The sequence below is a fragment of the Ascaphus truei genome, unplaced genomic scaffold, assembly GCF_040206685.1.
Source record: "Ascaphus truei isolate aAscTru1 unplaced genomic scaffold, aAscTru1.hap1 HAP1_SCAFFOLD_338, whole genome shotgun sequence".
In the NCBI taxonomy this organism is placed as follows: Eukaryota; Metazoa; Chordata; class Amphibia; order Anura; family Ascaphidae; genus Ascaphus; species Ascaphus truei.
This window is the reverse complement of record NW_027456377.1, coordinates 77846-98521: the sequence shown is the minus strand read 5'-3', so window position 1 is coordinate 98521 and position 20676 is coordinate 77846. Positions and strand designations below refer to the sequence as shown.

The window sequence follows — 20676 nt, the reverse complement described above, 5'->3', positions numbered from 1 at the left end:
TTCGCCGTTACAATGTACTGTAACTGGGTTACATAGCGTATATAGTGTATATACTGCATTCACGGTTACGTGCTGCATGTGGAGTATAAGGTGTATTTATGCTGCATTCAGTGTTGTAATGTGCTGTAATTGGGTTACATGGCGGGTATAGTGTATATACCGCAGTCAGGGTTAAGTGCGGTATGTGGATTATAAGGTGTACATTTGCTGCATGCAGGGTTATAAGGTGTCGTAATTGGGGTACATGGCGTATATAGAGTATATACTGCATTCACGGTTACGTGCTGCATGTGGAGTATAAGGTGTATTTATAGAGTGACCATTTGTCCCGGTTTTGCCGGCACAGTCCCGTTTTTTTCTGTGCTGTCCCGGTTGACAGTCCGTCCCGGAAATGTCCCGGGTTTTGCCCCTGGTGACTGGTACCGTGCGCGAGGCGGCGGCGGTGCGCGGAGGCGGCAGCGTGAGGAGGATGCGGCGGTGCGCGGAGGCGGCAGCATGAGGATGCGGCGGTGCGCGGAGGCGGCAGCGTGAGGAGGATGCGGCGGTGCGCGGAGGCGGCAGCGTGAGGAGGATGCGGCGGTGCGCGGAGGCGGCAGCATGAGGAGGATGCGGCGGTGCGCGGAGGCGGCAGCGTGAGGAGGATGTGGCGGTGCGCGGAGGCGGCAGCGTGAGGAGGATGCGGCGGTGCGCGGAGGCGGCAGCGTGAGGAGGATGCGGCGGTGCGCGGAGGCGGCAGCGTGAGGAGGATGCGGCGGTGCGCGGAGGCGGCAGCATGAGGAGGATGCGGCGGTGCGCGGAGGCGGCAGCGTGAGGAGGATGCGGCGGTGCGCGGAGGCGGCAGCGTGAGGAGGATGCGGCGGTGCGCGGAGGCGGCAGCGGGAGGAGGATGCGGCGGTGCGCGGAGGCGGCAGCGTGAGGAGGATGCGGCGGTGCGCGGAGGCGGCAGCGTGAGGAGGATGCGGCGGTGCGCGGAGGCGGCAGCGTGAGGAGGATGCGGCGGTGCGCGGAGGCGGCAGCGTGAGGAGGATGCGGCGGTGCGCGGAGGCGGCAGCGTGAGGAGGATGCGGCGGTGCGCGGAGGCGGCAGCGTGAGGAGGAGGCGGCGGTGCGCGGAGGCGGCAGCGTGAGGAGGATGCGGCAGTGCGCGGAGGCGGCAGCGTGAGGAGGATGCGGCGGTGCGCGGAGGCGGCAGCGTGAGGAGGATGCGGCGGTGCGCGGAGGCGGCAGCGTGAGGAGGATGCGGCGGTGCGCGGAGGCGGCAGCGTGAGGAGGATGCGGCGGTGCGCGGAGGCGGCAGCGTGAGGAGGATGCGGCGGTGCGCGGAGGCGGCAGCGTGAGGAGGATGCGGCGGTGCGCGGAGGCGGCAGCATGAGGAGGATGCGGCCGTATTATTTTTTTTCCCCCAATAGCAGGATGCCGGGGGCGGGGCTTTAGAGTAGAAGCAGGGGATTGGTTGGAGGTCAGGATTTGCCGGGGGCGGGGCTTAGTATTGGGGACGGATGTAGTGTGTGTGTGTGTGTGTGTGTGTGTGTGTGTGTGTGTGTGTGTGTGTGTGTGTGTGTGTGTGTGTGTGTGTGTGTGTGTGTGTGTGTGTGTGTGTGTGTGTGTGTTCACCAGAAGGAAGGCTCACAGCTGGCAACTGAAACTGCCGGCAGACTGGAAAAAAGCCTCACTACTTCTGGCTCCCTACAGTGGCATTACAGGTAAGCCCCATGTCGCCTGTGTGTGTGACTGCCCCCTTCCCAGTCTGTGTGTGTGACTGCCCCCTTCCCAGTCTGTGTGTGTGTGTCTGCCCCCTTCCCAGTCTGTGTGTGTGTGTCTGCCCCCCTCCCAGTCTGTGTGTGTGACTGCCCCCCTCCCAGTCTGTGTGTGTGACTTCCCCCCCTCCCAGTGTGTGTGACTGCCTCCCCTCCCAGTCTGTGTGTGTGACTGCCCGCCTCCCAGTCTGTGTGTGTGTGACTGCTCCCCTTTCCAGTCTGTGCAAGTGTGACTGCCCCCCTCCCAGTCTGTGTGTGTGTGACTGCTCCCCTTTCCAGTCTGTGCAAGTGTGACTGCCCGCCTCCCAGTCTGTGTGTGTGACTGCCCCCCCTCCCAGTTTGTGTGTGTATGACTGCCTGCCTCCCAGTCTGTGTGTGTGACTCCCTCCCCTCCCAGTTTGTGTGTGTATGACTGCCCCCCTCCCAGTCTGTGTGTGTATGACTGCCCCACCTCCCAGTGTGTGTGACTGCCCCCCTCCCAGTGTGTGTGTGACTGCCCCCCCTCCCAGTGTGTGTGTGACTGCCCCCTCCCAGTGTGTGTGTGACTGCCCCCCCTCCCAGTGTGTGTGACTGCCTCCCTCCCAGTGTGTGTGTGACTGCCCCACTCCCAGTGTGTGTGACTGCCTCCCCTCCCAGTGTGTGTGTGACTGCCCCCCCACCCAGTGTGGGTGTGTGACTGCCCCCCACCCAGTGTGGGTGTGTGACTGCCCCCCTCGCAGTGTGTGTGTGACTGCCCCCGCACCCAGTGTGTGTGTGTGTGTGTGACTGCCCCCTCCCAGTCTGTGTGTGTGTGACTGCCCCTCCCTCCCAGTGTGTGTGTGACTGCCCCCCTCCCAGTGTGTGTGTGACTACCCCCCTCCCAGTCTGTGTGTGTGTGTGACTGCCCCCCCTCCCAGTCTATGTGTGTGTGACTGCCCCCCCTCCCAGTCTGTGCGTGTGTGACTGCCCTCCCCCTCCCAGTCTGTGTGTGTGTGACTGCCCCTCTCCCAGTCTGTGTGTGTGTGACTGCCCCCCCTCCCAGTGTATGTTTGACTGCCCCGCTCCCAGTCTGTGTGTATGTGTGACTGCCCCTCCCTCCCAGTGTATGTGTGACTGCCCCCCCTCCCAGTCTGTTTGTGTGTGTGACTGCCCTCCCCCTCCCAGTCTGTGTGTGTGTGACTGCCCTCCCCCCTCCCAGTCTGTGTGTGTGTGACTGCCCCTCTCCCAGTCTGTGTGTGTGTGACTGCCCCCCTCCCAGTGTATGTTTGACTGCCCCCCTCCCAGTCTGTGTGTATGTGTGACTGCCCCCTCCCAGTCTGTGTGTGTGTGACTGCCCCCCTCCCAGTGTATGTTTGACTGCCCCCCTCCCAGTCTGTGTGTATGTGTGACTGCCCCCTCCCAGTCTGTGTGTGTGTCTGTCTGCCCCCTGCCACTGTGTGATGCCCCTCTCCCAGTGTGTGTAAGTGCCCCCTCCAAGTCTGTGTGTGTGTGTGTCTGCCCCCTCCCATTCTCTGTGTGTGTGTGTGTCTGCCCCCCTCCCATTCTGTGTGTGTGTGTGTCTGCCCCCCTCCCATTCTGTGTTTGTGTGTGACTGCCCCCCCCCCAGTGTGTGTGTGACTGCCCCCTCCCAGTGTCTGTGTGTATCAGTGACAGAATGTATACAGACACCAACCCACTCACCCACTCACCCACGTGTCAGTCAGTCACCCACGTGTCAGTCAGTCACCCACCCATATGTCAGGCAGTCAGTCACCCACCCACCCACGTGTCAGGCAGTCTAACTTGTCAGTCAGTCACCCACCCACGTGTCAGTCAGTCACCCACCCACGTGTCAGGCAGTCAGTCACCCACGTGTCAGGCAGTCAACCCAAGTGTCAGGCAGTCACCCACCCAAGTGTCAGGCAGTCTCCCACCCACCCCCCCAAGTTTCAGGCAGTCGTACTGAGCCACTAATTGAGCCAGCTGTGCTGAAGTAGGGATATCCTAAAAACCTGGCCTGTGTGCGGCCCTCGAGGACTGGAGTTGTGCAGGCCTGCCCTAGAGAAAGTGCAGCGCACCATGATCCAGAGAAGAGGCAGGTCTGGCAAAAATCTATCTTTATTAGAAAGTCATAAAAACAAGGGATGCAACCCCACCCCACTCTGCCACATAACCAGGATGCTGACACCCACCTGATGACGTCAGTGCTACCATATGGCGCCCCCTAGTGACGTCAGACGTCTAGGTCTAAATCCCTGGCAATACAGCATAGAGCTGCCTTGGAGGACTGCAGCCACAGCCACACATGGGGGAGTGTTCAGTCTGGGGAGAGGTGTGGCTGAGGCTGCAGTCCTCCAAGACAGCTCTATGCTGTATTGCCAGGGATTTAGACGTCTGACGTCACTAGGGGGCGCCATGTGGTAGCTCTGACGTCATCAGGTGGGCGTCAGCATCCTGGTTATGTGGCAGAGCCGGGAGGGGTGAGTATCAGGGGGGGTGGTATATATTGTGACTGTTTTCTTGTGTTTGGTAGCCTTCACCTTGAGAAAGGCTGTATTTGACTGCCGAAACGTTGGACTTTATGGCATATTAAACCTCCTTTGAGTAAGACCGTGTGCCTGCTTCTTCTTCTTTGTCCGGCTACAGGAAGGGTCAGGAGACAGGGAGGACAGAGGCAGGAGAACCCCATCTGGCTCCGGCCTTGCCTGTCCCTACGAATACAAACATACAACCCCTCACTGAATAACATAGCCCTAACCCCATGTAATAATCCTGGGTGTAAACAAAATAATGGTTTTATGAATATTGTAATGGTTTATTAGGGACCTAGGAGGTGGCCAGTGGGGCTGTTATGTGTATTTGTGTTTATTGTGGGTAGCGGGGGTGGGTGAACCGGGTATTGGCCCCAAGGATGGGTGTTTAGGCCTACCGGGTGGGGGGGTAGTGGGAGGGGTTAACCCCTTCATTACCTTAGCGGTATTAACCGCTAAGTTAAAGAAGAGGTTAAGTCATCCCCCAACCCCCTGGCAAGGCCTAAACACCCAGCCAGGGCCAAATACCACCTTCTCCCACCCCCGCTACCCACAATAAGCCTGGCACGGGTGTATAACCCCTTCATTGCCTTGGCGGTAATGAAGTTGCCTGTAAATGCATTTTTTATGCATGGGATTCATGCCGGGGGTCTCTGATGCTGATATTAATGGATATCAGCTCCGGGATACATGCATTTTATTTTCATCGCAGCTTCACCCCACCTTCTTGCCTACTTTTGTGGCTGGACAATTTGGAGAAGAAACAGCAATTTTAAAGTGGCGATCAGCCGCAATAAGCTGATCAGGGCTTATAGAATTGAGCGTGTTTGAAAAACTGGCGATCAGTGCCGAAAAGTGGCTTATCACCGCGCATCTGCAGATTTTATTTATTTATTTATTTTCCGGCAAAAAAAAAAACGGTTATTTTTGCTCTAATCGCCAGCTTCTCTGGGCTTACTGAATCGCTGTAGGCGATTACTGCATGAGGGCCTTAGGGAGGATTTGTTCCTGTAAAGTACACCTAGTTTGGCATAGGATTTGGATGTCAGGGTATCAATGTGCAACCCAAATGTTAAATGGGAGTTGAACTATATGCCCAGATATTTCAAACCAGTAACAGGGGCTAGGATGGTATTAGAGCTGGTTTTTATCTGAAGCTCTGTCATTGGTAGCTTTAGCAATTTAGCTCTGGTCCCAAATACCATTGTTACAGTCTTGTCAGTGTTTAAAATCAGTTTGTTTTGGGAAATCCAGTTTCAAGTCTCAAAAAATCAGATTGAAGTATGTGTTCAAGGTCAGAGAGGCGAGGGCTGCGTGCATATAGGATAAGATCTAAGGCCTCTCACAATAACCCGTTAGGAATATAAATTCCTCATCTATCCGACATAAGTATAAAATATACTCTACCTAGACCCCTAATACAGAGTTACCCACCTTATACGGGAGCAGCTGCCAGACGAGTATACACTGGCGACACACTTTATTCGAGCTCGGCTAGTCCCACGAACTCGGGTATACCCGGGTGTATTGAGGTTTGTGACTGTTTTCTGCCCGAGTGCATTGGGTTATTTTCCAGACAGGGATTGAAGCATTTTATTCCCGCTGGCTGCAATACTGCACAGTATATATATATATGCTGCATTACAATTCATGAATTTATGCCATCTGGTAGACACGCGAAGCATTGCAGCCTATTAAATCCTAATCATTATCATTTAACAGATCAGCCGCCCGTCAGCCAGGCATGAACCCAGGCTGGGAAGGCAAACGGAACGGGGCTTGTCAGAGGTGAGGAGCGGCGCATTCCAGGTATCTGCCAGGTACATACTGGGTATTTGCTCGAATAAAGTGTGTCGGTGCAGTAGTAAATGTATCTTATTTCTTTTGCCACTGGAGGGCAGCGTGGAGTTACACGGAGTGGCGCCCGTAAGGACGACGTGCCAGTTAGGCGGAAGGAGAAGCGCACACACTTTTATGTGAAACGGATATATTTGGGGAGGGATTTTGTAGTCTGAGTGAGAAAATTGATATTTTGTCACAATGGAAAAATTAACCATTTAAATATGCACAGATTTTATCCCACTTTTGGAAATTAGGGATGTTGCCTAAAAGTTTGAGAATGCACAAAGTGCCACCCCTGGGCTTTAATGAAGCAGCATTTGTGGGATAAAGGGATCAGCATTCTGTATAAAGGTATTTTGGGCTCGATATAAATAATTGAAGCCAAAAACTAATATTAAGGGGCCTATGCAGAGAGCAGCGCGAACGGAAATTTCGGCGTTTTTTAGCGCTATATGGCTATAATAAGGTTGGAAATGGCGAGTTGAGTAAAAAGCGCCATTTTTTATTTTTTTTTAGTAGAACTCGCCGCACGGCTGGCGAGAACCAAAATCTCGCCCGTTTTGAAAAGGGCCGTATGCAGAAAGGTATGATCGCCATCTAGGGGCTGTTCGCGCCATTAAAATGGAGAGAAATTCTACAATTAGCTCCGCCAACAAAAGTTGGCAGGAAACTGGAGCTCACCGGCGAGAGTGAAAAGAAAAAAAAAAAACGCTCTTTTTTTCAAACATGTTTCACCAGCGCGCATCTCGCCGGTTGAAACTCTCCATAATCAAGCATGATTTTAAATGCAGTTTTCTGACCTTTCTGCATATGGAGATAAAATCACGCCATTACAGGTACAATTTATTACCAATTCCAATTATTTCCAGCGCTGCTCTCTGCAAAGGCCCCTAAGTAAATTGAGAATGGAAAAATATTCAGCACAAACGTACAGAATGTGATGTTCTGAGAGATCTTACAGATGTTATCAAATCCCACAATGAATGTATAGAAAATGTCTGTATAGAACGAGTCAAACAAGAATATGCCAATAAAACGTTTAATTGGGAGATACAGGGGCCACAATTCAGGTCAGTTAGCTGGAAGAAGGGAAGCCGGTCAGCCGGTAGAGCCGGTCAGCCGGTCAGCCAGAAGAGCAGGTCAGCCGGTCAGCCAGTAGAGCAGATCAGCCGGTCAGCCGGTAGAGCAGGTCAGCCGGTCAGCTCTGAGATCAGCATTACTTATATCTCCTAACCTTTGCCCCCTGCATGTAATGCGCAGAACAGCCTGCACTGCATATACTGTACATGAGATACTTAACCCTTTCTTTTCGCTCGACTCTAATCTGAATGATTTGCTAATTGGTTTGTAATTAGAGAGATATTTGTAGCAGAATCCCATGTATGTTCTTTTTACCTTTTTAGATACCGTTTTGTGTAATAAAAGATATGAGATCAGAGGGGCTCCCTGTTTGCACTCGTGTTTTGGCAGAAGTGTATATGTGACCCTATAAATCTCCCTCACACCCGGCTTGGCAGTGTGACACTAGTGCAGCGACCTGGGGAAGAATCACTGAGCTGTTAGCAATAGATACAACGGATAGAAAAGACACTACACATAGGTTGGATTAAAGAGAGTATTTTATTGAAATAATTAATCTCTTTGCTGGGAGGGGCCTGCAGCACATTGCAGAGCGATATAGTAACATGCAGAGCAATGCACTGCAGGCCCCTCCGGCAGCAAAGGAGTGAAGACCAATGCAGGGTGTATAAAGATCTCACTGATAATTCATGCACAAAGGGCTGTTTGTTGCTGTGATCCAGAGGAAGGCGAAACATAACCCCTGCTGTGCAATGGGGGAAAAAAATTCCTTCCTGACCCCATTAAATGGCGATCGGATGGTCCCTGGATCACTGCGCAGTGAGATCAGATGGAGCAGCACAGATCAGCGTTGTTATACACAGGGGCACACTCAGTATATAGAGATGCGGGTGATGGGGCCCTTGTGCCCCTGTGTATAACTCACCTGCTCCCCCATGCCCCTACATATCTATCCCATTCACCCCTTTTCCTCCCGCATACCTCGCAGGGCCGGCCGGCCATTAGGCGGTCGCCTAGCGCGCAAAGGTCCTAGGGGCGCATTAATAATCATTATTATTTTTTCCTCTTATTATTTCTAATTTATTTATCTTTTTTTAAAAATTATTATTCTTTTTTTTATCCAGTATTTTGGCGCCCTTTTATTTTTATTTTGCGTCGCGCTGGGGTGCGGTCGCACCCCCTGCAGCCCCGATAGCTACGCCACTGTTTATTTTATTATTTTATTTATCTTATTATTTTTTATACAACTGGGGCACAAATTTTAAGTTTCGCCTGGGGCGCATGAAACCCGTGCTCCGGCCCTGCTCCTTGTTCTCTCTCACCCTCTCACGCCCAATATCCCAATCTCCCTCTAGTACCTGCCCCTCCCGCAGCCTTCCTGATCTTATCTGCCTCTCCTGCGGTCAAACCAACTTCTCAGGGCCCCTAGAATACCCCTGGATCTACGCCCTGGCTCCTCTGCTACCTGCTCCCGGGGTCTGCTGCTCCGCCTAAAAAAGGTGAAGCAGCAGATCTGTCCGCACCTCTCGTATTCTGCTACCTGCTCCCGGGGTCTTCTCCTCCGCCTAAAAAAGGTGAAGCAGCAGATCCGTCCACACCTCTCGTATTCTCCTAGGCCATCGTCCACCACGTCGCCAGACTTGACATCCGCTTCGTCGTCTGCCTCATCGGCCGCCTTGTAGCCCACCTCTTCGCACCACTTGACGCCCGCTTTATCGTATGCCTCGTCGTCCGCCTCGTAGCCCGCCTCGTCGTCTGGTGGCACAAAGGGCACCACCTTCGTGCGTGTCCTGATCTGCAGGAGACATGAAGTGTTTGTAACCAGGGACAGTGATACTCTGTATCACAAGAGCTCCTGTGCCACTTATACCCCCTCCCCAATACCACATTATACCGCCCTCCACAGGGCAAATACCCGTTATACCCACCTCCCCAAGCCCAGTACCCAGTTATACAACCCTCCCCAGGCTCAGTACCCAGTTATACAACCCTCCCAAGGCCCAGTACCCTGCTATACGCCCCTCCCCAGGCCCAGTACCCGTTATACCCACCTCACCAGGCCCAGAACCCGTTATACCCACCTCACCAGGCCCAGTACCCATTATATACCCTTCCCCAGAAGGTCATGTTTCTATTTATCAAAAATACATTGAGTTACCTCTGGTTTTCAAGCATGTCCTGGGGGAGTTATCACAGAGACACAGAAACGTCGCTGAGTTTGGTGAGTAACTCCCTTAAACTCTCAGCAGTTGAATTCCCCATTAGGCGCTTAATGCGTTAAAAACAAGCGTTGCTATTTCTTTGCATGAAGTTGCAGGTAATTGGAAGAGTTACACAGTGACGGCTATTTCATCACTCACCTTCTTCCATCGAATCGGTCTTAGCGGTAGTGATCTCAGTATTATTTCCTCCTTAACATCGGATATCCATATCCATTCTTCGCCTCTGATCTGTATGCAAGACAATGCTTTAAGACAGGGTTGCGCAACCTTTTTCCCCTGCTCCCCCCTCCACCCTCCCCACCTTGTCTCCGACGTTCTGATGTAACGACGTCATGTGATATCACGTTGCTATGGCAATGCCACATCATGTGACGCCACGTTGCTGTCTCCAGAAGCCGCCGGAGACAAGGAAAGGGAACTTACAGAGGCCTTGCGCGCGATTTCCGGCATTTAATTTAAATGCTGTGGGGAAGAGCGAGGGGCCACTGTAAGCGCCGAGCCCCTCCCCAAGAAAATGTCGCACCCCTCGATTTGCGCACCCCTGCTTTAAGAGATATTCTGGGACCCTCCAACTCCTCCATCGGACCCTTCCTCATATTGACTGACCTTGCAGTGCTCTGCACTGACTTGCACTGACCTGCTATGATGCCTCTCAAAATACCATGCTAACTCATTCTGAACATACATGTGTCCTTTCTACATGTTACTCAGCTTGTATGGGCCACAGACAGCTTTCCCGGGGTCCAGGACTAGTTGCCACCGGGGACACTCACCCATGGGTCGGCGACCTTGCGAGAACCCACCCCCCCAACCTGTTTTCTCTTGCATTGCCATAGACAACAACATTTCAGCCTGCTGGCCTTTCTCAGGTAAAGTGGCTAAACCCACTAAAGCCAATAAAGAAAGGCCAGCAGCCGAAACATTGTAGTCTGTGGCACAATAAATTATCTTTTTTTATTCAAATCCGTGTGCCCTTTTCCATCAATCATATTGTATCCATTGGACGAAATGCCGGTCTTCCCTGAGACTAAGGGGCACCGGTAAAAGTATGACTAATTGTTTTTTTTAGTGTGCAGCAAATCCCCATCATTTTTGCGTTCTCTTGCTCTGCCCCAATCTGACACAGCACCTTGCTCTCTCACCCCCCTCTTACACTCCCGCGTCACCCTTTCCTTCCCCAAAGGTTGTCATTTAATCAGATCTTACCCAAATTGTCTCCATCTCCCTTGGAAATGTTCTGTCTTTAAACTGTGCGGCTCCTCTTGATCCGGACTTTCTTAGCTGACCCCTTTAGGTTTCGGCTTCGAGGGTCTAAAAAATAAGCGACTCCGAAAAGATGTGAAATATGCCCAAGGGTCCTAATGGGGCACTGAGGGGGAGACTTAAATACTAGTAAATATAATCTACTGTGCTAACAAATATAATCTATTAACTAACAAATATAACTTATTAAACTAAGAAATATAACTTATTAAACTAAGAAATATAATTTATTAAACTAAGAAATATAACTTATTAAACTAAGAAATATAATTTATTAAACTAAGAAATATAACTTATTAAACTAACAAATATATCTTATTAAACTAAGAAATATAATTTATTAAACTAAGAAATATAACTTATTAAACTAAGAAATATAACTTATTAAACTTACAAATATAATCTATTTAACTAAATAAATATCTATTAAACTAAATAAATATCTATTCAACTAAATAAATATAATCTACTTCAAAACAATACAATAAAAAGCTGGAGAAATGATACGTTAACCAAGCCACAGATGTGATGCCAATGAGCGTTGAACTCCTTGCAGATCCACCGTCAGCTGGTTGTGGCAGAAAGTGGTGACATGCAGTAGAACAGAGTGGTTGAGCTGTAACCACGGCAGTCAGGTCAGAAATCAACACAATATTTTTTGAAATTTAGAATGAGAATGTTCAGTATGTCACATTCTGGGCTCAGACACTGAGCCCTGTCACATGTTAGCAGCTTGTGATAATAGAAAGTATCCATATACTGGGATGTGATAAGAGACATTATAGTCATTTTATACTGGGTCCCATAACCTGCTTTATATGAAGTATCATTTTACACTAGTAGAGATGTTACATTTTGAAAAAATAGCGCTTCTGGCGACAATGTTCATTTTCTCTACAAATGATAAATGAAAAAGTTGGATAAAACGTTATATGTGTGTGTGCGCGCGCAATATATATATATATATATATATATGAGTGAAAAGAGAAAAAAGTAACCCGTATGGGAGCACTCAGGTATGCAGATTAACATATAGTATTTTATTTATTTGACACAGTGCAAAAAAGGATAAGTAAACAGTACATGATTAAAAACACTTAAAAAAGGCTAGGACCCCTGTCACGGGTACTACCCATAGACACAAGTGGGCAAAACTAGGGAATGACTCAAATTGTCAACCCTTAACATGAAAATGGATAGTGACTCAAGAAACACTTGGATAGGTCAGAATAAATCACAACAGCTTAATGGGTTCACAGGCACCTATACAAAGCTAAAGATAATACGTACTACACACCAATGAAGTGACTAGTCAAAATATAAATGACAATCTTAAACCATCATGAATCTGCTTGAGCATACAATTATGTAACCAATACCAACAGCACAAATAAATCACTTGAAGGAAAAAGGTGGCATGATGGGATGAAGTCACTAGATGTGTAGAGCAATGAAGTGTGTGAATAGCATGTATGGAAAATTACCTGATGAACACCTATTAGATAACCTTGTGTGTGTTGTCAGTATCCATAATGAAAAAATAGAGTGTCACAGTCCAAAGATTAGTTGCACCAGTGCTGGGTAGCATAGTTACGTGAACATCTGTCAGGGGTCCTGCCTAGCACCCCCACTCCGACGCACCCCCACTCCAAGTCTAAGTCTCTGGACGAAACGCGTCCATGCTATTCACACACTTCATTGCTCTACACATCTAGTGACTTCATCCCATCATGCCACCTTTTTCCTTCAAGTGATTTATTTGTGCTGTTGGTATTGGTTACATAATTGTATGCTCAAGCAGATTCATGATGGTTTAAGATTGTCATTTATATTTTGACTAGTCACTTCATTGGTGTGTAGTACGTATTATCTTTAGCTTTGTATAGGTGCCTGTGAACCCATTAACCTGTTGTGATTTATTCTGACCGATCCAAGTGTTTCTTGAGTCACTATCCATTTTCATGTTAAGGGTTGACAATTTGAGTCATTCCCTAGTTTTGCCCACTTGTGTCTATGGGTAGTACCCGTGACAGGGGTCCTAGCCTTTTTTAAGTGTTTTTAATCATGTACTGTTTACTTATCCTTTTTTGCACTGTGTCAAATAAATAAAATACTATATGTTAATCTGCATACCTGAGTGCTCCCATACGGGTTACTTTTTTCTCTTTTCACTCATACTATTTACAACCCGTGAGCACCGCCAATTCTTACTGATGTAAAGTTATTTATTGGCTTATGGTGGCATTAATATTGCAAAAGTAGATGCGAGGTTTTTTTCCCCACCTTCCCCCCCCTTTTCCCCTTGTTATTTGAACATATATATTTATATATATATATATATATATATATATATATATATATATATACTGTAAATATTCCTGTATTCTTTTCTTGGGGTTGAGGAGGAGCGCTGGATCTCGTGATATGTGAAAAAATATAAATATATATAGTGCAGATGGTAATTCACTGCTTTAAAAGATGTAAAACATAAGAAATGAACTCACAAAAAACGTATAAAATCACTGCATGTCAGAGATCCTTCTCTCTCTGACTGGAGCCCTTTATGTTACTGGAGTCTGTATCCTCTCAGTGAAGTGGATGATATGAAAATAAAGAAAACCACAAATAGTGCAAATAGTATGAACTATACAAATGTATTACGCACAGGTAATTAGGAAACTCACATTTTCCATAATAAAGTGGGTGGTGGAGAGAACCGCCGATAGAAGCAGGCTGCTGTTGGGTGCTTCACTTTCCCCTCACAGTGTAGTTCAATGCCTTACTGTTCTTACATCTTACTGATGTTATTTATTGGTTTATGGTGGCATTAATATTGCAAAAGTAGATGCAGGGTTTTTTTCCCCACCTTCCCCCCCTTTTTTCCCCCGTTATTTGAACATATATATATATATATATATATATATATATATATATATATATACTGTAAATATTCCTGTATATTCATTTGCATGTCTTAGACAGGTCTGCAACCCTGTCTTTCACCATTATCTTTAACCTTAATAGTCGTATATATATATATATATATATATATATATACATACAGTATATATATATATACATATATATATATATTTATATATATATATACATACACATATAGTATGTATATATATATATCATACTATGGGGCCTATGCAGAGAGCAGCGCTATTTCGAAATTCGCCATTTTTTGGAGAAAATCGCGCAGAAAGCAGCAGAAAATGGCGAGTTCCGAAAAACGTGCCAATTTTTCTTTTCTATTTGTAAAACTCGCCTCGCGGCTGGCGAGAACCTCAATCTCGCCAGTTTAAAAAATATCCGTATGCAGAGAGGCGCGAACGGCATCTAGCGGCTGTTCGCGCCAATAAAAAGGCGCGATTGTCTCCGTTTTGCCTCGCCAAAAAAAACTGCCGCTCGCGGCCATTGCAAAGGGGAAAAAAAAGGTGCGAATTTGTTTTAACACATTTCTGAAGCGCGCATCTCGCCAATTTAAACTCGCCACACGCATCCATGTTAAACATAGCAGAATTCGCACTTTTCTGCATATGGAGATTAAAACTCTCCAAAAAAGCTACTTTTTAATAAATTCGCCAATTTTAAAATTCGCTGCTCTCTGCATAGGCCCCTAAATGTATATATATAGTCTAGAGAGAGATTATAATGGCAGTGAGAAATAGTGGCCAGAATTAATAACAATTGTGTGTGTGTGTGTGTGTATATGTGTGTGTGTGTATATATATATATATATATATATATATATATATGGTATAACCCAGAGGTGCGCAAAGTGGGGAGGGGGAGATTTTTCGGGGGGGGGTGGCGCGGGCGGTTGCAGAGGCCCCGCGCACTTCCTCGAGGCATTAAAATTAAATGCCGGGGGATCACGTGAGGCCTCTGCAATGCTATTACTTACCTTGACTCTGCCGGCGTCACTCGTGTCCATGGCAACGCGGTGTTAAATTACGCCGCGGGGTCATGTGACGTCACCCTCGTCAAATGCCGCTGCAGGTCACGTAACGCCGCATCAAGGTAAGGGGGGGGGGGCGCGAGCACCAACAGAGGGAAGGCAGGGGGGCGAGCTGCAAAAGTTTGTGCTCCCCTGGTATAACCAATAAATAATATAGCTGATATAGCAATCTGGTTGTCGCTAGAGAGAGATTATAATGGCAGTGAGAAATAGTGGCCAGAATTAATAACAGTGCAATTACTAAAAAGTAGTTGTAATAAAATAATAATAAACACTATGCCTAAACACAATAAAAGTCCAGAAACCTAGCTCTAATAGCTATGTTATAACTCAATCATAAAAGGATCCAATTCGGGCGTCCTCTGGAGCCCTGGCAGCTCTCTTCAGGGAAACAACCACCTCCTCGATAGATATCTAAACAAAACAAAAAGAAGAGAAAGCGCCCGCTCCATGTGTAAATTTGGTTTAACAATTTCATTTCCTGGACAAGATAAAAATAACAAACTCACAAACGCCCGTTTGGTAAAAGCATTGTGTGAGACAGGCTCGGGCTCCGTGGTAATCCGGTGGTCAATCCGCAGCTCCAGACTTTGGACGATGACCGGGAAACTCGATAGGCTGCGCCCCTCGCAGTGTGGTCCTCCGGCAATCTGTAGTATGCAGTTGTGATTCCACTCTGTAATTCCGGTGTCTCGTCTTGGTTGCGTACCAACTTCCCTTCCCGGCGTCAAGACGGATAGTGTGGCAATAACGAGAACAAAGTACCTACGCGTTTCTTCAGCACACGGCCGATTTCATCAGGGGATAATGCTACAACTCACTCGTAATGGTTTTATAGTCCTACAGTCCAATTGGTAATGGCATAATAGATCACATGTGTTACTGATTTTAGATAATACAGTAATAGATTCTTGTATGACACACACACACACACATATATATATATATATACACACATACGTATGTATGTATATATATATATATATATATATAATATATATATATATATATATATACACACACACATACATCTATTTACACACACACACATACATACATACATATAAAACGGTCTTCTTCGGAGAGAAGAAGATATATATATGTATATATATATATATATATACATATATATATGTGTGTGTATATGTGTATATATATATTTACACACACATATACACACACATAATGTTATAGGTTAGCGGTGCGTGAACTGGGGGGCGGGAGATTTGTCTGGGGGTGCGCGGGCGGGTGCATAGGTCCCGCGCTCCTCCCCAAGGCATTTAAATGAAATGCCGGGGATCACGTGAGGCCTCTGCAACAGTAACACTGACCGGGATTCAGACACGTCTCCATGGCAACGTGGCATCAAATGACACCGCGGTCATGTGACGTCACTCGACCCCGGAGTGTGCTGGCAGGTAGGAGAGGGGGCGCAAGACCGGGGGAGGCCAGGCAGGGGGACGCAGCTTCAGAAGTTTGCGCTCCCCTGTTATAGATTACCATGCCAACAAATTGTAATAGTGCTACAGGGATCAATAAATATTACATTTAATACTTAATTATTGTGATGTTTCTAATCTACTGTGTGTTACAAATAACATTAATATCTTACAACTGAATACATTGCAATAATGTGATACCTATTTATTTGTGATTTAAAGTGTGTTACATAGTGATAAATTATCTAATAAATAAATCTTAAACTAATCCCACACAGTGACTACTTAATTCTGTGAATAAATGTGTTTTTAATGTCATTACTATGAAGGAGATGAAGATATAGTGTATATATAAATTCCTACCTGCAAACGCCGTCTTAGCCTGTCAGAATACGCGCAGAGTGACCTGTCGTGACACGTCAGGTCACTCTGTAACCGAACCCGGATCTGTGACGCATATGTACTGAGGTGGGGTTGGATCCCCCACGGTTATTTCTTGTTTTATTAATAAATAATTTACTATATTTTAATCTCTGGTGCGCATTGTGTGCATTTTTCTTCTTGCCTGCACAGTGCTTCAGATGCTGCATCTGAAAAAATGCCGGTGGATCGGGATGTGAGGTAGGGAAGTGACGTCCGCGCCGGAACGTTATTGCCACGCCTCCAAATATTCATTGCCACACCCCCAAATCGCGCCCGAAGCATACCCTGCAAAGCCATAAAAAAGCTCAGACTTCAGCAAGTGTATTGCAGCGTGTGCGCCTTCCCTCCGTCTGAAATACTATAGACGCAGCCTTATCGACGCTTACTAAATAGGCCCGTGTCTCTCTCTCTCTCTGTGTCTCTCTGTGTCTCTGTCTCTCTCTGTGTGTCTCTGTCTCTCTCTGTGTGTCTCTGTCTCTCTCTGTCTGTCTCTCTCTGTGTGTCTCTCTGTGTCTCTCTCTCTCTCTCTGTGTCTCTGTCTCTCTCTGTGTGTCTCTGTCTCTCTCTGTGTGTCTCTGTCTCTCTCTGTGTGTCTCTGTGTCTCTGTGTGTGTCTCTGTGTGTCTCTGTTTCTCTCTGTGTGTCTCTGTGTGTGTCTCTGTATCTCTGTCTCTCTCTGTGTCTCTGTGTGTGTCTCTGTGTCTCTCAAATCAAATCAGCTTGATTGGCATGTCAAAAGAACATTTCAGTATTGCCAAAGCGTGAGTAATAGGGGGTGTGGGACAATGATTACACGAATACTAGGGGGTACGGTATAATGGTTACAGTACATTACTTTTGTCTCTCTCTCTCTGGGCCTCATGCAGAGAGCATCGTTATTTCAAAATTCGCCATTTTTTGTACAATTTCGCGCAGAAACCGGCAGAAAATGGCGAGTTACGAAAAACGCGCCATTTTGTTTTTTCTATTGCTAAAACTCGCCTCGCGGCTGGCGAGAACCTCCGTCTCGCCATTTTTAAAACTCTCCGAATGCAGAGAGGTACGAACGGCATGTAGCGGCTGTTCGCGCCAGGGAAATGGCGCGATTTTCTCATTTTTGCCGCGCCAGGAAAAGTTGGCAATAAAATGGCGCTCGCCGCCTATAGCAAAGGGGGGGAAAAAGCCGCGATTTTTTTTTTACACATTTCTGAAGCGCGCATCTTTCCCATTCAAACTCGCCACACGCATCCATGTTAAACATAGCAGAATTCGCACTTTTCTGCATATGGAGAATAAAACTCTCCAAAAAAGCTACTTTTTATGAAATTCGCCAATTTGAAAATTCTATGCTCTCTGCATGAGGCCCTCTGTGTCTGTCTCTCTCTCATTCTCTGTGTCTCTCTCATTCTCTGTGTCTCTCTCATTCTCTGTGTCTCTCTCATTGTCTGTCTCTCTCTCATTCTCTGTCTCTCTCTCATTCTCTGTCTCTCTCTCATTCTCTGTCTCTCTCTCTCATCCCTGTATGATAGGTATGTTCCAACTCTATTTTTTGCTCTTCTTTTCCGTTTGAGAGGAGGGAGTCCCTCACCTCTTCAGCCACACACCAGGAACGCTGGATTGCTTTCAGACGCTCGGAGAGGCGGATACAGTCGTGGATTGCAGGCACTGATTTATCTGGTATTTAGGGCCGTAGACATTTTATTTGATGGTTTAGATTACCATTGTCTGTGGTTGTTAGTTATTGGTATTAGAGTTTTTTGATGTTGTTACGAATCAAGTACATTTTGAAGTAGTAATCCCCTCCGAACTGGGCATTCCTGGCCAATAATGCCCTGGCTGTAAGAGTTGAAGGGCCCAAGCAAAGCCCCCACCTCTATACACACTAACACTGCAGGGGCATCAAAGTGTCTCATTGTCATGGCAACGGGGGGTGTCACGTGATGTAATTTGTTTAATAAATTATTTTTTAAGGTGTCCCGGTTTTTCATTTTCGAAATCTGGTCACCCTATGTATTTATGCTGCATTCAGTGTTGTAATGTGCTGTAATTGGGTTACATGGCGTACATAGTGTATATACCGCATTCAGGGTAAGTGCTGTATGTGGATTATAAAGTGTATATATGCTTCATTCAGGGTTATAAAGTCGTTTATAGAGTATATACTGCATTCACGGTTACGTGCGGCATGTGGAGTATAAGGTGTATATATGCTGCATTCAGTGTTATAATGTGCTTTAAGTGGGTTACATGGCGGGTATAGTGGATATACTGCATTCAAGGTTACGCGCCGTATTGGATTATAACGGGTATATATGCTACAGTCAGGGTTATAATGTGCGGTATTTGGGTTACAGGGGTGTATACGGTACCGCAGTGGTGGTGGCGTGCTGTATTTGGATTATATGGTATACACTGCGATCATGGTTACGTGCTGGGTTCTGAATATAATGTTTATAGACCACATGCGCGGTTACATGACGGGTTTGGATTATATGGTGTATATACTTATCCCCCCTCATCCACTGATGAAGTGACCACATTGCGTCACGAAACGCGTATGGAGAGGGAGGAGCTAGAACTGACACGGTCTTCAGAAGCAGGAGCATAGCGATCAGGAGAGACGCCAGAGTGTGACATCAGAGTGTGACATCACGAGGCGTAGCGCGGGCTGACGGCAGTTACCCAGAGAGGTGAGCAGAGCACATTCTGCAGTGCTGGCCACCTCAAGCTGAGATAGAGGAAGCTATAGCAAATAGAGGGGGCGAATCTCGCAGAGTAACTACTGAGAGTTAGACGCCACTTCAGGGTTTGCAAACAACAATAGCGCCATCCTCCCAGAAGCCTGCCTACCTGATTGTATCAAGCTGCGGACAGCACGTTGTCAGCTGTTTTTACACAGCCTGGTTTATGTGAGTAAGCCCTTGGCTGTTTTTTATTTTTATTGTAATAAATTTTTATCAATCTGCACCATCATCTTCCATGTTATTTCCTTTCTGGGAACACATGGGAACTATGACCAAGTGGTAATGCTGTGAACAGACAGAAAACCTGGAGGATAGACATACAACACGTGGCATTCGTGATATCTGGAAGAGAAGAGGTTAAAAGCACAGATTGTCTCAAAGGAACAATAACACAGCAAGTCTGTAAGTTCATTACTTTAATCTGTTGTGGAGTTATTTATGGATTCTTGTGGCTGCGCAATGGTCTTTTCCTTTTTGTCCATTACATACTAGGAGGAGTTCGGAACCAGCAGCCAGCAATTGGATCACCATCGCTCCATCAGCTGGAATATTGAAAAGAACTTTCCATATCTATATGGACTAATCATTGGACTGGGGTATTGTTGTAGCCTGAAGCGCCGGGTCATTACATTTTTTGTACAAAAGATAGGGCGAAGGAAGTCTAACAGATACCGGTCCTATATCAGGCCCGCATTATCTGGGATTTAGCGTGCTTGGATAAACCCCCTCATCCTCTTTATGCCTTCACAGACGCCGCACCCACTTGGATAATCGGAGACTCGCTTATACACTGGGCAGAGAAGCGGGCCGTCAAACGCCCATGCGGGGCTAACCTCGGGTTGCGAACGGAGGAGGCAAATGTGGTATGGGGGGGAGGTAGGGGGCTGCGGTGGGCTCAGTTGCTCCCGCGGCTAATGGTGATGGGCAGGGATAGGAGGGCGCCGCAGATCTTGCTCCTCCACGTCGGGGGCAACGACCTGGCCGCTCGACGCTACTTCGAGCTGGTTAATTCAATAAAACACGACCTAGCCCTCATGCTCGCCCGTTGGCCAGAAGTACAGATCGTTTGGTCGGACATATTGTGCAGGAGAGTGTGGAGGGGCGCAAGGGCACCGGGCGCCATCGACTGAGCGCGGGTCAAACTGAACAAGATGGTGGGGAAGTTTGTGACGCAGTGTGGGGGATGGCAGATCACCCATCCCGAGTTCGACAACAAGTCAACTGGCCTGTTCCCGGCCGACGGCACACACTTATCCGAGATAGGGGCGGACTTGTTCAATAACGAATTGCAGGAGGGGCTGGAGAGGGTCCTTGCGGGGTTGGCGGCACGGTCTAATTTAAGGAGGTTTAAATAGAGCCGTGAGTGGCGGCAGTTCGGGGGTAAGTGCTTGTCCTTGCCAGATGGGCTCGGGGCGGGCGTCGCCCGGGGGTAGGAGCGATTGGGCGGGGTCAAGCTAACGTGACACCCGGGAA

At 47.6% G+C, this 20676-nt stretch overlaps 1 long non-coding RNA gene across 1 annotated transcript in view; it reads left to right on the top strand.

Moving 5' to 3' along the window:
• The window catches only part of LOC142483585 (uncharacterized), a 30998-nt gene extending 11844 nt beyond the window's left edge, over positions 1-19154 (top strand). Inside the window, exons 2-3 of the long non-coding RNA XR_012797391.1 lie at positions 18033-18136; positions 18991-19154. This is a non-coding gene — a long non-coding RNA (uncharacterized LOC142483585). The remainder of the gene's footprint in view (positions 1-18032; positions 18137-18990) is intronic.
• Positions 19155-20676: the final 1522 nt, after the last annotated feature.